Here is a 12500-nt window from a genome sequence, read left to right as displayed (position 1 = left end):
CCCTCTCCCAACCAGGGGGCCTTGGGAGCCTCCTCCTGCGGGGATGGGGAACCAGGGGCCTGGGGAACATTTTCAACACTTTGGGGCATTTTTAAACACTTTGCTCTTTTTTCCCCCTCTCCCAACCAGGGGGCCTGGGGAGCCTCCTCCTGCGGGGATGGGGTACCAGGAGGCCGGGGAACATTATTCAACACTTTGGGGCATTTTTAAACACTTTGCTCTTTTTCCCCCTCTCCCAACCAGGGGGCCTTGGGAGCCTCCTCCTGCGGGGATGGGGAACCAGGGGCCTGGGGAACATTTTCAACACTTTGGGGCATTTTTAAACACTTTGCTCTTTTTCCCCCTCTCCCAACCAGGGGGCCTGGGGAGCCTCCTCCTGCGGGGATGGGGAACCAGGGGCCTGGGGAACATTTTCAACACTTTGGGGCATTTTTAAACACTTTGCTCTTTTTCCCCCTCTCCCAACCAGGGGGCCTTGGGAGCCTCCTCCTGCGGGGATGGGGAACCAGGGGCCTGGGGAACATTTTCAACACTTTGGGGCATTTTTAAACACTTTGCTCTTTTTCCCCCTCTCCCAACCAGGGGGCCTGGGGAGCCTCCTCCTGCGGGGATGGGGAACCAGGGGCCTGGGGAACATTTTCAACACTTTGGGGCATTTTTAAACACTTTGCTCTTTTTCCCCCTCTCCCAACCAGGGGGCCTGGGGAGCCTCCTCCTGCGGGGATGGGGAACCAGGGGCCTGGGGAACATTTTCAACACTTTGGGGCATTTTTAAACACTTTGCTCTTTTTCCCCCTCTCCCAACCAGGGGGCCTTGGGAGCCTCCTCCTGCGGGGATGGGGAACCAGGGGCCTGGGGAACATTTTCAACACTTTGGGGCATTTTTAAACACTTTGCTCTTTTTCCCCCTCTCCCAACCAGGGGGCCTGGGGAGCCTCCTCCTGCGGGGATGGGGAACCAGGGGCCTGGGGAACATTTTCAACACTTTGGGGCATTTTTAAACACTTTGCTCTTTTTCCCCCTCTCCCAACCAGGGGGCCTGGGGAGCCTCCTCCTGCGGGGATGGGGAACCAGGGGCCTGGGGAACATTTTCAACACTTTGGGGCATTTTTAAACACTTTGCTCTTTTTCCCCCTCTCCCAACCAGGGGCCTGGGGAGCCTCCTCCTGCGGGCATGGAGAACCAGGGGGCCTGGGGAGCCTCCTCCTGCGGGGATGGGGAACCAGGGGCCTGGGGGGCCTCCTCCTGCGGGGATGGAGAACCAGGGGGCCTGGGGAGCCTCCTCCTGCGGGGATGGGGAACCAGGGGGCCTGGGGAGCCTCCTCCTGCGGGGATGGGGAACCAGGGGGCCTGGGGAGCCTCCTCCTGCGGGGATGGAGAACCAGGGGGCCTGGGGAGCCTCCTCCTGCGGTCATGGAGAACCAGGGGGCCTGGGGAGCCTCCTCCTGCGGGCATGGAGAACCAGGGGCCTGGGGAGCCTCCTCCTGCGGGGATGGAGAACCAGGGGGCCTGGGGAGCCTCCTCCTGCGGGCATGGAGAACCAGGGGGCCTGGGGAGCCTCCTCCTGCGGGCATGGAGAACCAGGGGGCCTGGGGAGCCTCCTCCTGCGGGGATGGGGAACCAGGGGCCTGGGGAGCCTCCTCCTGCGGGGATGGAGAACCAAGGGGCCTGGGGAGCCTCCTCCTGCGGGCATGGAGAACATGGGGGCCTGGGGAGCCTCCTCCTGCGGGGATGGAGAACCAGGGGGCCTGGGGAGCCTCCTCCTGCGGGCATGGAGAACCAGGGGGCCTGGGGAGCCTCCTCCTGCGGGGATGGGGAACCAGGGGGCCTGGGGAGCCTCCTCCTGCGGGGATGGAGAACCAGGGGGCCTGGGGAGCCTCCTCCTGCGGGCATGGAGAACCAGGGGGCCTGGGGAGCCTCCTCCTGCGGGGATGGAGAACCAGGGCGCCTGGGGAGCCTCCTCCTGCGGGGATGGGGAACCAGGGGGCCTGGGGAGCCTCCTCCTGCGGGGATGGGGAACCAGGGGGCCTGGGGAGCCTCCTCCTGCGGGGATGGAGAACCAGGGGGCCTGGGGAGCCTCCTCCTGCGGTCATGGAGAACCAGGGGGCCTGGGGAGCCTCCTCCTGCGGGCATGGAGAACCAGGGGCCTGGGGAGCCTCCTCCTGCGGGGATGGAGAACCAGGGGGCCTGGGGAGCCTCCTCCTGCGGGCATGGAGAACCAGGGGGCCTGGGGAGCCTCCTCCTGCGGGCATGGAGAACCAGGGGGCCTGGGGAGCCTCCTCCTGCGGGGATGGGGAACCAGGGGCCTGGGGAGCCTCCTCCTGCGGGGATGGAGAACCAAGGGGCCTGGGGAGCCTCCTCCTGCGGGCATGGAGAACATGGGGGCCTGGGGAGCCTCCTCCTGCGGGGATGGAGAACCAGGGGGCCTGGGGAGCCTCCTCCTGCGGGCATGGAGAACCAGGGGGCCTGGGGAGCCTCCTCCTGCGGGGATGGGGAACCAGGGGGCCTGGGGAGCCTCCTCCTGCGGGGATGGAGAACCAGGGGGCCTGGGGAGCCTCCTCCTGCGGGCATGGAGAACCAGGGGGCCTGGGGAGCCTCCTCCTGCGGGGATGGAGAACCAGGGCGCCTGGGGAGCCTCCTCCTGCGGGGATGGAGAACCAGGGGCCTGGGGAGCCTCCTCCTGCGGGGATGGAGAACCAAGGGGCCTGGGGAGCCTCCTCCTGCGGGCATGGAGAACATGGGGGCCTGGGGAGCCTCCTCCTGCGGGGATGGAGAACCAGGGGGCCTGGGGAGCCTCCTCCTGCGGGGATGGGGAACCAGGGGGCCTGGGGAGCCTCCTCCTGCGGTGATGGGGAACCATGGGGCCTGGGGAGCCTCCTCCTGCGGGGATGGAGAACCAGGGGGCCTGGGGAGCCTCCTCCTGCGGGGATGGAGAACCAGGGCGCCTGGGGAGCCTACTCCTGCGGGGATGGAGAACCAAGGGGCCTGGGGAGCCTCCTCCTGCGGGCATGGAGAACATGGGGGCCTGGGGAGCCTCCTCCTGCGGGGATGGAGAACCAGGGGGCCTGGGGAGCCTCCTCCTGCGGGGATGGAGAACCAGGGGGCCTGGGGAGCCTCCTCCTGCGGGCATGGAGAACCAGGGGGCCTGGGGAGCCTCCTCCTGCGGGGATGGGGAACCAGGGGCCTGGGGAGCCTCCTCCTGCGGGCATGGAGAACCAGGGGGCCTGGGGAGCCTCCTCCTGCGGGGATGGGGAACCAGGGGGCCTGGGGAGCCTCCTCCTGCACCAGGGGGCCTGGGGAGCCTCCTCCTGCGGGGATGGGGAACCAGGGGGCCTGGGGAGCCTCCTCCTGCGGTGATGGGGAACCATGGGGCCTGGGGAGCCTCCTCCTGCGGGGATGGGGAACCAGGGGGCCTGGGGAGCCTCCTCCTGCGGGGATGGGGAACCAGGGGCCTGGGGAGCCTCCTCCTGCACCAGGGGGCCTGGGGAGCCTCCTCCTGCGGGGATGGGGAACCAGGGGGCCTGGGGAGCCTCCTCCTGCGGGGATGGGGAACCAGGGGCCTGGGGAACATTTTCAACACTTTGGGGCATTTCACAAGCGCTTCCCTCGCTTACGGCCACACCACCCTGAATGAGCCCGATCTCGTCTGATCTCGGAAGCCAAGCAGGGTCGGGCCCAGTTAGTACTTGGATGGGAGACCGCCTGGGAATACTGGGTGCTGTAAGCATTTTTTTTTGCCATTATTTGTGGGTAGAAAAGTGAGAAAAGTGACCTAAAATAGAACCGGGACTAGGCGGCAGTTCCCCCCACCAGGCGGCGGCATTTGGGGCATTATTTGTGGGTAAGAAAGTGAGAAAAGTGACCTAAAATAGAACCGGGACTAGGCGGCAGTTCCCCCCACCAGGCGGCGGCATTTGGGGCATTATTTGTGGGTCAGAAAGTGAGAAAAGTGACCTAAAATAGAACCGGGACTAGGCGGCAGTTCCCCCCACCAGGCGGCGGCATTTGGGGCATTATTTGTGGGTCAGAAAGTGAGAAAAGTGACCTAAAATAGAACCGGGACTAGGCGGCAGTTCCCCCCACCAGGCGGCGGCATTTGGGGCATTATTTGTGGGTCAGAAAGTGAGAAAAGTGACCTAAAATAGAACCGGGACTAGGCGGCAGTTCCCCCCACCAGGCGGCGGCATTTGGGGCATTATTTGTGGGTCAGAAAGTGAGAAAAGTGACCTAAAATAGAACCGGGACTAGGCGGCAGTTCCCCCCACCAGGCGGCGGCATTTGGGGCATTATTTGTGGGTCAGAAAGTGAGAAAAGTGACCTAAAATAGAACCGGGACTAGGCGGCAGTTCCCCCCACCAGGCGGCGGCATTTGGGGCATTATTTGTGGGTCAGAAAGTGAGAAAAGTGACCTAAAATAGAACCGGGACTAGGCGGCAGTTCCCCCCACCAGGCGGCGGCATTTGGGGCATTATTTGTGGGTCAGAAAGTGAGAAAAGTGACCTAAAATAGAACCGGGACTAGGCGGCAGTTCCCCCCACCAGGCGGCGGCATTTGGGGCATTATTTGTGGGTCAGAAAGTGAGAAAAGTGACCTAAAATAGAACCGGGACTAGGCGGCAGTTCCCCCCACCAGGCGGCGGCATTTGGGGCATTATTTGTGGGTCAGAAAGTGAGAAAAGTGACCTAAAATAGAACCGGGACTAGGCGGCAGTTCCCCCCACCAGGCGGCGGCATTTGGGGCATTATTTGTGGGTCAGAAAGTGAGAAAAGTGACCTAAAATAGAACCGGGACTAGGCGGCAGTTCCCCCCACCAGGCGGCGGCATTTGGGGCATTATTTGTGGGTCAGAAAGTGAGAAAAGTGACCTAAAATAGAACCGGGACTAGGCGGCAGTTCCCCCACCAGGTGGCGGCATTTGGGGACCCGTAGTGTGGGCAGAAAACTCACCAAAGTGACTTAAAATAGAACCGGTGCAGGCGGCATGTTCCCCCACCAGATGGCGGCATTTGGGGACCCGTAGTGTGGGCAGAAAACTCACCAAAGTGACTTAAAATAGAACCGGTGCAGGCGGCATGTTCCCCCACCAGATGGCGGCATTTGGGGACCCGTAGTGTGGGTAGAAAACTCACCAAAGTGACTTAAAATAGAACCGGTGCAGGCGGCATGTTCCCCCACCAGATGGCGGCATTTGGGGACCCGTAGTGTGGGTAGAAAACTCACCAAAGTGACTTAAAATAGAACCGGTGCAGGCGGCATGTTCCCCCACCAGATGGCGGCATTTGGGGAGCCGTAGTGTGGGCAGAAAACTCACCAAAGTGACTTAAAATAGAACCGGTGCAGGCGGCATGTTCCCCCACCAGATGGCGGCATTTGGGGAGCCGTAGTGTGGGCAGAAAACTCACCAAAGTGACTTAAAATAGAACCGGTGCAGGCGGCATGTTCCCCCACCAGATGGCGGCATTTGGGGACCCGTAGTGTGGGCAGAAAACTCACCAAAGTGACTTAAAATAGAACCGGTGCAGGCGGCATGTTCCCCCACCAGATGGCGGCATTTGGGGAGCCGTAGTGTGGGCAGAAAACGCACCAAAGTGACTTAAAATAGAACCGGTGCAGGCGGCATGTTCCCCCACCAGATGGCGGCATTTGGGGACCCGTAGTGTGGGCAGAAAACTCACCAAAGTGACTTAAAATAGAACCGGTGCAGGCGGCATGTTCCCCCACCAGATGGCGGCATTTGGGGACCTGCAGTGTGGGTAGAAAACTCACCAAAGTGTCCTAAAATAGAACCGGGACCAGGGGGCCTCTTCCCCCACCAGGTGGCGGGCTTGGGGGGCTTGGTTTCCGGGTAGAAAACTCACCAAAGTGTCCTAAAATAGAACCGGGACCAGGGGGCATGCTCCCCCACCAGGCGGCGGGCTTGGGGGGCTTGGTTTGCGGGTAGAAAACTCACCAAAGTGTCCTAAAATAGAACCAGGACCAGGGGGCATGTTCCCCCACCAGGCGGCGGGCTTGGGGGGCTTGGTTTGCGGGTAGAAAACTCACCAAAGTGTCCTAAAATAGAACCGGGACCAGGGGGCCTCTTCCCCCACCAGGCGGCGGGCTTGGGGGGCTTGGTTTGCGGGTAGAAAACTCACCAAAGTGACCTAAAATAGAACCGGGCTAGGCGGCATGTTCCCCCACCAGGCGGCGGGCTTGGGGGGCTTGGTTTGCGGGTAGAAAACTCACCAAAGTGTCCTAAAATAGAACCGGGACCAGGGGGCATGTTCCCCCACCAGGCGGCGGGCTTGGGGGGCTTGGTTTGCGGGTAGAAAACTCACCAAAGTGTCCTAAAATAGAACCGGGACCAGGGGGCATCTTCCCCCACCAGGCGGCGGGCTTGGGGGGCTTGGTTTGCGGGTAGAAAACTCACCAAAGTGTCCTAAAATAGAACCGGGACCAGGGGGCATCTTCCCCCACCAGGCGGCGGGCTTGGGGGGCTTGGTTTGCGGGTAGAAAACTCACCAAAGTGTCCTAAAATAGAACCGGGACCAGGGGGCCTCTTCCCCCACCAGGCGGCGGGCTTGGGGGGCTTGGTTTGCGGGTAGAAAACTCACCAAAGTGACCTAAAATAGAACCGGGCCAGGCGGCATGCTCCCCCACCAGGCGGCGGGCTTGGGGGGCTTGGTTTGCGGGTAGAAAACTCACCAAAGTATCGGCAAAATAGAACCAGGGAAGGGGGGGATGTCGGTCACAAGGTGCCCGAGTCAGAGAACCAGGAAAACGGACATAAATCCAGAAAACCTCGGTGTCTGACTGCTCCTCAAAAAGTGGTCTTTTTGATGTCACGAGCGCAACCACCTAGAGGTTAATGGGGAGGGATGGTGTGAGCGCAAACGGATTTTTCCTAAGTGTGACTGCTCCTCAAAAAGTGGTCTTTTTGATGTCACGAGCGCAACCACCTAGAGGTTAATGGGGAGGGATGGTGTGAGCGCAAACGGATTTTTCCTAAGTGTGACTGCTCCTCAAAAAGTGGTCTTTTTGATGTCACGAGCGCAACCACCTAGAGGTTAATAGGGAGCGAGTACAACAGGGGAGGGAGTGAATGGGCTCGGACTGTGGCCGAGCCTGGTGCCTCAAAATCGGACAAGGTTGGACTGGAAGCCCGCTGAGAACTCTGGTTCTTTTGCCAGACGAAACGAATTTTTTCCGAGTGTGACTGCTCTGCAAAAAGTGGTCTTTTTGATGTCACGAGCGCAACCACCTAGAGGTTAATGGGGAGGGAGTGGAAAAAACGACAAAGTGTTGAGCTCCGGACCGGGATGGCGGGCGACTCGAGCGGTCATGCCCGACTTTGAGACACTTTGTCGCGGTCATGCGAGCGACCTCCACTGCTCCCCGGAGGTGCCCCGGACCGGGTTGGCGGGTGACTCGAGCGGTCCTGCCCGACTTTGAGACCCTTTGTCGCGGTCATGCGGGCGTCCTCCGCCGGTCCCCGGAGGTGCCCCGGACCGGGTTGGCGGGTGACTCGAGCGGTCATGCCCGACTTTGAGACACTTTGTCGCGGTCATGCGGGCGACCTCCGCCGGTCCCTGGAGGTGCCCCGGACCGGGTTGGCGGGTGACTCGAGCGGTCGTGCCCGACTTTGAGACACTTTGTCGCGGTCATGCGGGCGTCCTCCGCCGGTCCCTGGAGGTGCCCCGGACCGGGTTGGCGGGTGACTCGAGCGGTCGTGCCCGACTTTGAGACACTTTGTCGCGGTCATGCGGGCGTCCTCCGCCGGTCCCTGGAGGTGCCCCGGACCGGGTTGGCGGGTGACTCGAGCAGTCATGCCCGACTTTGAGACACTTTGTCGCGGTCATGCGGGCGTCCTCCGCCGGTCCCTGGAGGTGCCCCGGACCGGGTTGGCGGGTGACTCGAGCGGTCATGCCCGACTTTGAGACACTTTGTCGCGGTCATGCGGGCGTCCTCCGCCGGTCCCTGGAGGTGCCCCGGACCGGGTTGGCGGGTGACTCGAGCGGTCGTGCCCGACTTTGAGACACTTTGTCGCGGTCATGCGGGCGTCCTCCGCCGGTCCCTGGAGGTGCCCCGGACCGGGTTGGCGGGTGACTCGAGCGGTTGTGCCCGACTTTGAGACACTTTGTCGCGGTCATGCGGGCCTCCTCCGCCGGTCCCTGGAGGTGCCCCGGACCGGGTTGGCGGGTGACTCGAACGGTCATGACCGACTTTGAGACACTTTGTCGCGGTCATGCGGGCGTCCTCCGCCGGTCCCTGGAGGTGCCCCGGACCGGGTTGGCGGGTGACTCGAGCGGTCGTGCCCGACTTTGAGACACTTTGTCGCGGTCATGCGGGCGTCCTCCGCCGGTCCCTGGAGGTGCCCCGGACCGGGTTGGCGGGTGACTCGAGCGGTCCTGCCCGACTTTGAGACACTTTGTCGCGGTCATGCGGGCGTCCTCCGCCGGTCCCTGGAGGTGCCCCGGACCGGGTTGGCGGGTGACTCGAGCGGTCGTGCCCGACTTTGAGACACTTTGTCGCGGTCATGCGGGCGTCCTCCGCCGGTCCCTGGAGGTGCCCCGGACCGGGTTGGCGGGTGACTCGAGCGGTCGTGCCCGACTTTGAGACACTTTGTCGCGGTCATGCGGGCGTCCTCCGCCGGTCCCTGGAGGTGCCCCGGACCGGGTTGGCGGGTGACTCGAGCGGTCGTGCCCGACTTTGAGACACTTTGTCGCGGTCATGCGGGCGTCCTCCGCCGGTCCCTGGAGGTGCCCCGGACCGGGTTGGCGGGTGACTCGAGCGGTCATGCCCGACTTTGAGACACTTTGCCGCGGTCATGCGGGCGACCTCCGCCGGTCCCTGGAGGTGCCCCGGACCGGGTTGGCGGGTGACTCGAGCGGTCGTGCCCGACTTTGAGACACTTTGCCGCGGTCATGCGGGCGACCTCCGCCGGTCCCTGGATGGCGGGCTCCAGTGAGGTCGGCGGGGGAAGGCTCGGGCTGAGGCCGACTTCGGTGCCTCAAAGTCGGACAAGGTTGGATTGGAAGTCCGCTGTGTTGAGGACCAGTGGCATTCGGCGGTGGAACGCTCAGAACTTGGCCGACATCGGTGCCTCAACGTCGGACAAGGTTGGAGTGGATGACCGCTGATAACTCTGGTTCTTTTGCCAGACGAAAGAAATTTTTCCCGAGTGTGACTGCTCTGAAAAAAGTGGTCTTTTTGATGTCACGAGCGCAACCACCTAGAGGTTAATAGGGAGGCACCATAACAGGAGAGGGAGTGAAAAGGCTCGGACGGTGGCCGAGCCTGGTGCCTCAAAATCGGACAAGGTTGGAGTGGATGACCGCTGAAAACTCTGGTTCTTTTGCCAGACGAAAGAAATTTTTCCCGAGTGTGACTGCTCTGCAAAAAGTGGTCTTTTTGATGTCACGAGCGCAACCACCTAGAGGTTAATAGGGAGGCACCATAACAGGAGAGGGAGTGAAAAGGCTCGGAGGGTGGCCGAGCCTGGTGCCTCAAAATCGGACAAGGTTGGAGTGGATGACCGCTGAAAACTCTGGTTCTTTTGCCAGACGAAAGAAATTTTTTCCGAGTGTGACTGCTCTGCAAAAAGTGGTATTTTTGATGTCACGAGCGCAACCACCTAGAGGTTAATAGGGAGGCACCATAACAGGAGAGGGAGTGAAAAGGCTCGGAGGGTGGCCGAGCCTGGTGCCTCAAAATCGGACAAGGTTGGAGTGGATGACCGCTGAAAACTCTGGTTCTTTTGCCAGACGAAAGAAATTTTTCCCGAGTGTGACTGCTCTGAAAAAAGTGGTCTTTTTGATGTCACGAGCGCAACCACCTAGAGGTTAATAGGGAGGCACCATAACAGGAGAGGGAGTGAAAAGGCTCGGAGGGTGGCCGAGCCTGGTGCCTCAAAATCGGACAAGGTTGGAGTGGATGACCGCTGAACACTCTGGTTCTTTTGCCAGACGAAAGAAATTTTTTCCGAGTGTGACTGCTCTGCAAAAAGTGGTCTTTTTGATGTCACGAGCGCAACCACCTAGAGGTTAATAGGGAGGCACCATAACAGGAGAGGGAGTGAAAAGGCTCGGACGGTGGCCGAGCCTGGTGCCTCAAAATCGGACAAGGTTGGAGTGGATGACCGCTGAAAACTCTGGTTCTTTTGCCAGACGAAAGAAATTTTTTCCGAGTGTGACTGCTCTGCAAAAAGTGGTCTTTTTGATGTCACGAGCGCAACCACCTAGAGGTTAATAGGGAGGCACCATAACAGGAGAGGGAGTGAAAAGGCTCGGAGGGTGGCCGAGCCTGGTGCCTCAAAGTCGGACAAGGTTGGAGTGGATGACCGCTGAGAACTCTGGTTCTTTTGCCTGACGAAAGAAATTTTTTCCGAGTGTGACTGCTCTGCAAAAAGTGGTCTTTTTGATGTCACGAGCGCAACCACCTAGAGGTTAATAGGGAGGCACCATAACAGGAGAGGGAGTGAAAAGGCTCGGAGGGTGGCCGAGCCTGGTGCCTCAAAATCGGACAAGGTTGGAGTGGATGACCGCTGAAAACTCTGGTTCTTTTGCCTGACGAAAGAAATTTTTTCCGAGTGTGACTGCTCTGCAAAAAGTGGTCTTTTTGATGTCACGAGCGCAACCACCTAGAGGTTAATAGGGAGGCACCATAACAGGAGAGGGAGTGAAAAGGCTCGGAGGGTGGCCGAGCCTGGTGCCTCAAAGTCGGACAAGGTTGGAGTGGATGGCCGCGGAGAACTCTGGTTCTTTTGCCTGACGAAAGAAATTTTTTCCGAGTGTGACTGCTCCTCAAAAAGTGGTCTTTTTGATGTCACGAGCGCAACCACCTAGAGGTTAATAGGGAGGCACCATAACAGGAGAGGGAGTGAAAAGGCTCGGAGGGTGGCCGAGCCTGGTGCCTCAAAATCGGACAAGGTTGGAGTGGATGGCCGCGGAGAACTCTGGTTCTTTTGCCTGACGAAAGAAATTTTTTCCGAGTGTGACTGCTCTGCAAAAAGTGGTCTTTTTGATGTCACGAGCGCAACCACCTAGAGGTTAATAGGGAGGCACCATAACAGGAGAGGGAAGGAAAAGGCTCGGAGGGTGGCCGAGCCTGGTGCCTCAAAGTCGGACAAGGTTGGAGTGGATGGCCGCGGAGAACTCTGGTTCTTTTGCCTGACGAAAGAAATTTTTTCCGAGTGTGACTGCTCCTCAAAAAGTGGTCTTTTTGATGTCACGAGCGCAACCACCTAGAGGTTAATAGGGAGGCACCATAACAGGAGAGGGAAGGAAAAGGCTCGGAGGGTGGCCGAGCCTGGTGCCTCAAAGTCGGACAAGGTTGGAGTGGATGGCCGCGGAGAACTCTGGTTCTTTTGCCTGACGAAAGAAATTTTTTCCGAGTGTGACTGCTCTTCAAAAAGTGGTCTTTTTGATGTCACGAGCGCAACCACCTAGAGGTTAATAGGGAGGCACCATAACAGGAGAGGGAAGGAAAAGGCTCGGAGGGTGGCCGAGCCTGGTGCCTCAAAGTCGGACAAGGTTGGAGTGGATGGCCGCGGAGAACTCTGGTTCTTTTGCCTGACGAAAGAAATTTTTTCCGAGTGTGACTGCTCCTCAAAAAGTGGTCTTTTTGATGTCACGAGCGCAACCACCTAGAGGTTAATAGGGAGGCACCATAACAGGAGAGGGAAGGAAAAGGCTCGGAGGGTGGCCGAGCCTGGTGCCTCAAAGTCGGACAAGGTTGGAGTGGATGGCCGCGGAGAACTCTGGTTCTTTTGCCTGACGAAAGAAATTTTTTCCGAGTGTGACTGCTCCTCAAAAAGTGGTCTTTTTGATGTCACGAGCGCAACCACCTAGAGGTTAATAGGGAGGCACCATAACAGGAGAGGGAAGGAAAATGCTCGGAGGGTGGCCGAGCCTGGTGCCTCAAAGTCGGACAAGGTTGGAGTGGATGGCCGCGGAGAACTCTGGTTCTTTTGCCTGACGAAAGAAATTTTTTCCGAGTGTGACTGCTCTTCAAAAAGTGGTCTTTTTGATGTCACGAGCGCAACCACCTAGAGGTTAATAGGAGCGAAGGATACTTGGACAGAGTATCGAGCTCCAGCGCAGGCGGCGGGGAAAGAGCTCAGGCTCAAGCCGACCTTCGCGCGTCATGGACGCACTGTGATACCACCTACACCGATGACCGATCTGCCAACGTGACCCGCCATCGGAGGGCCCCCACCCATTGCGGGCGGACGGTTCCTCCGGACTTAGCGGGTCCGATCAAGCGTTGTGGCTTGCCACCTCTGCCGAAACCTCCAGTGAGACCGAGGCGTCCCGTCTGACCCAGTGGTTCTACACGCGCGCCTTCGCCGCCGTCCCCTTGGCCGTTAACTCGGCCTCGCGGTGAGGCAGGAGCGATGTGCATCCGCGGAAACACACTTCTTGGGATCGTGTTTGTTGTCAAGGAGTCCTGTGGGCGAAAGAGACAGACTCCGGATATGTCCTCCGGAGCCCACAGGCGGTGCGTAAAAGCCAAGACGCCCGT

General features: G+C 59.9%; 1 non-coding gene across 1 annotated transcript; it reads left to right on the top strand.

The window, feature by feature from the left end:
• The first annotated feature begins 3608 nt into the window (after positions 1–3608).
• On the top strand, positions 3609–3727 carry LOC148058056 (5S ribosomal RNA). Its single transcript, XR_015710200.1, has one exon. It is a non-coding gene; the product is annotated as a 5S ribosomal RNA (ribosomal RNA).
• Positions 3728–12500: the final 8773 nt, after the last annotated feature.

Source organism: Callionymus lyra, unplaced genomic scaffold, assembly GCF_982586985.1.
Source record: "Callionymus lyra unplaced genomic scaffold, fCalLyr1.hap1.1 HAP1_SCAFFOLD_194, whole genome shotgun sequence".
Lineage (NCBI taxonomy): Eukaryota > Metazoa > Chordata > Actinopteri > Syngnathiformes > Callionymidae > Callionymus > Callionymus lyra.
Note: the sequence above shows the minus strand (reverse complement) of the source record. Positions and strands in the feature narration are given on the sequence as shown.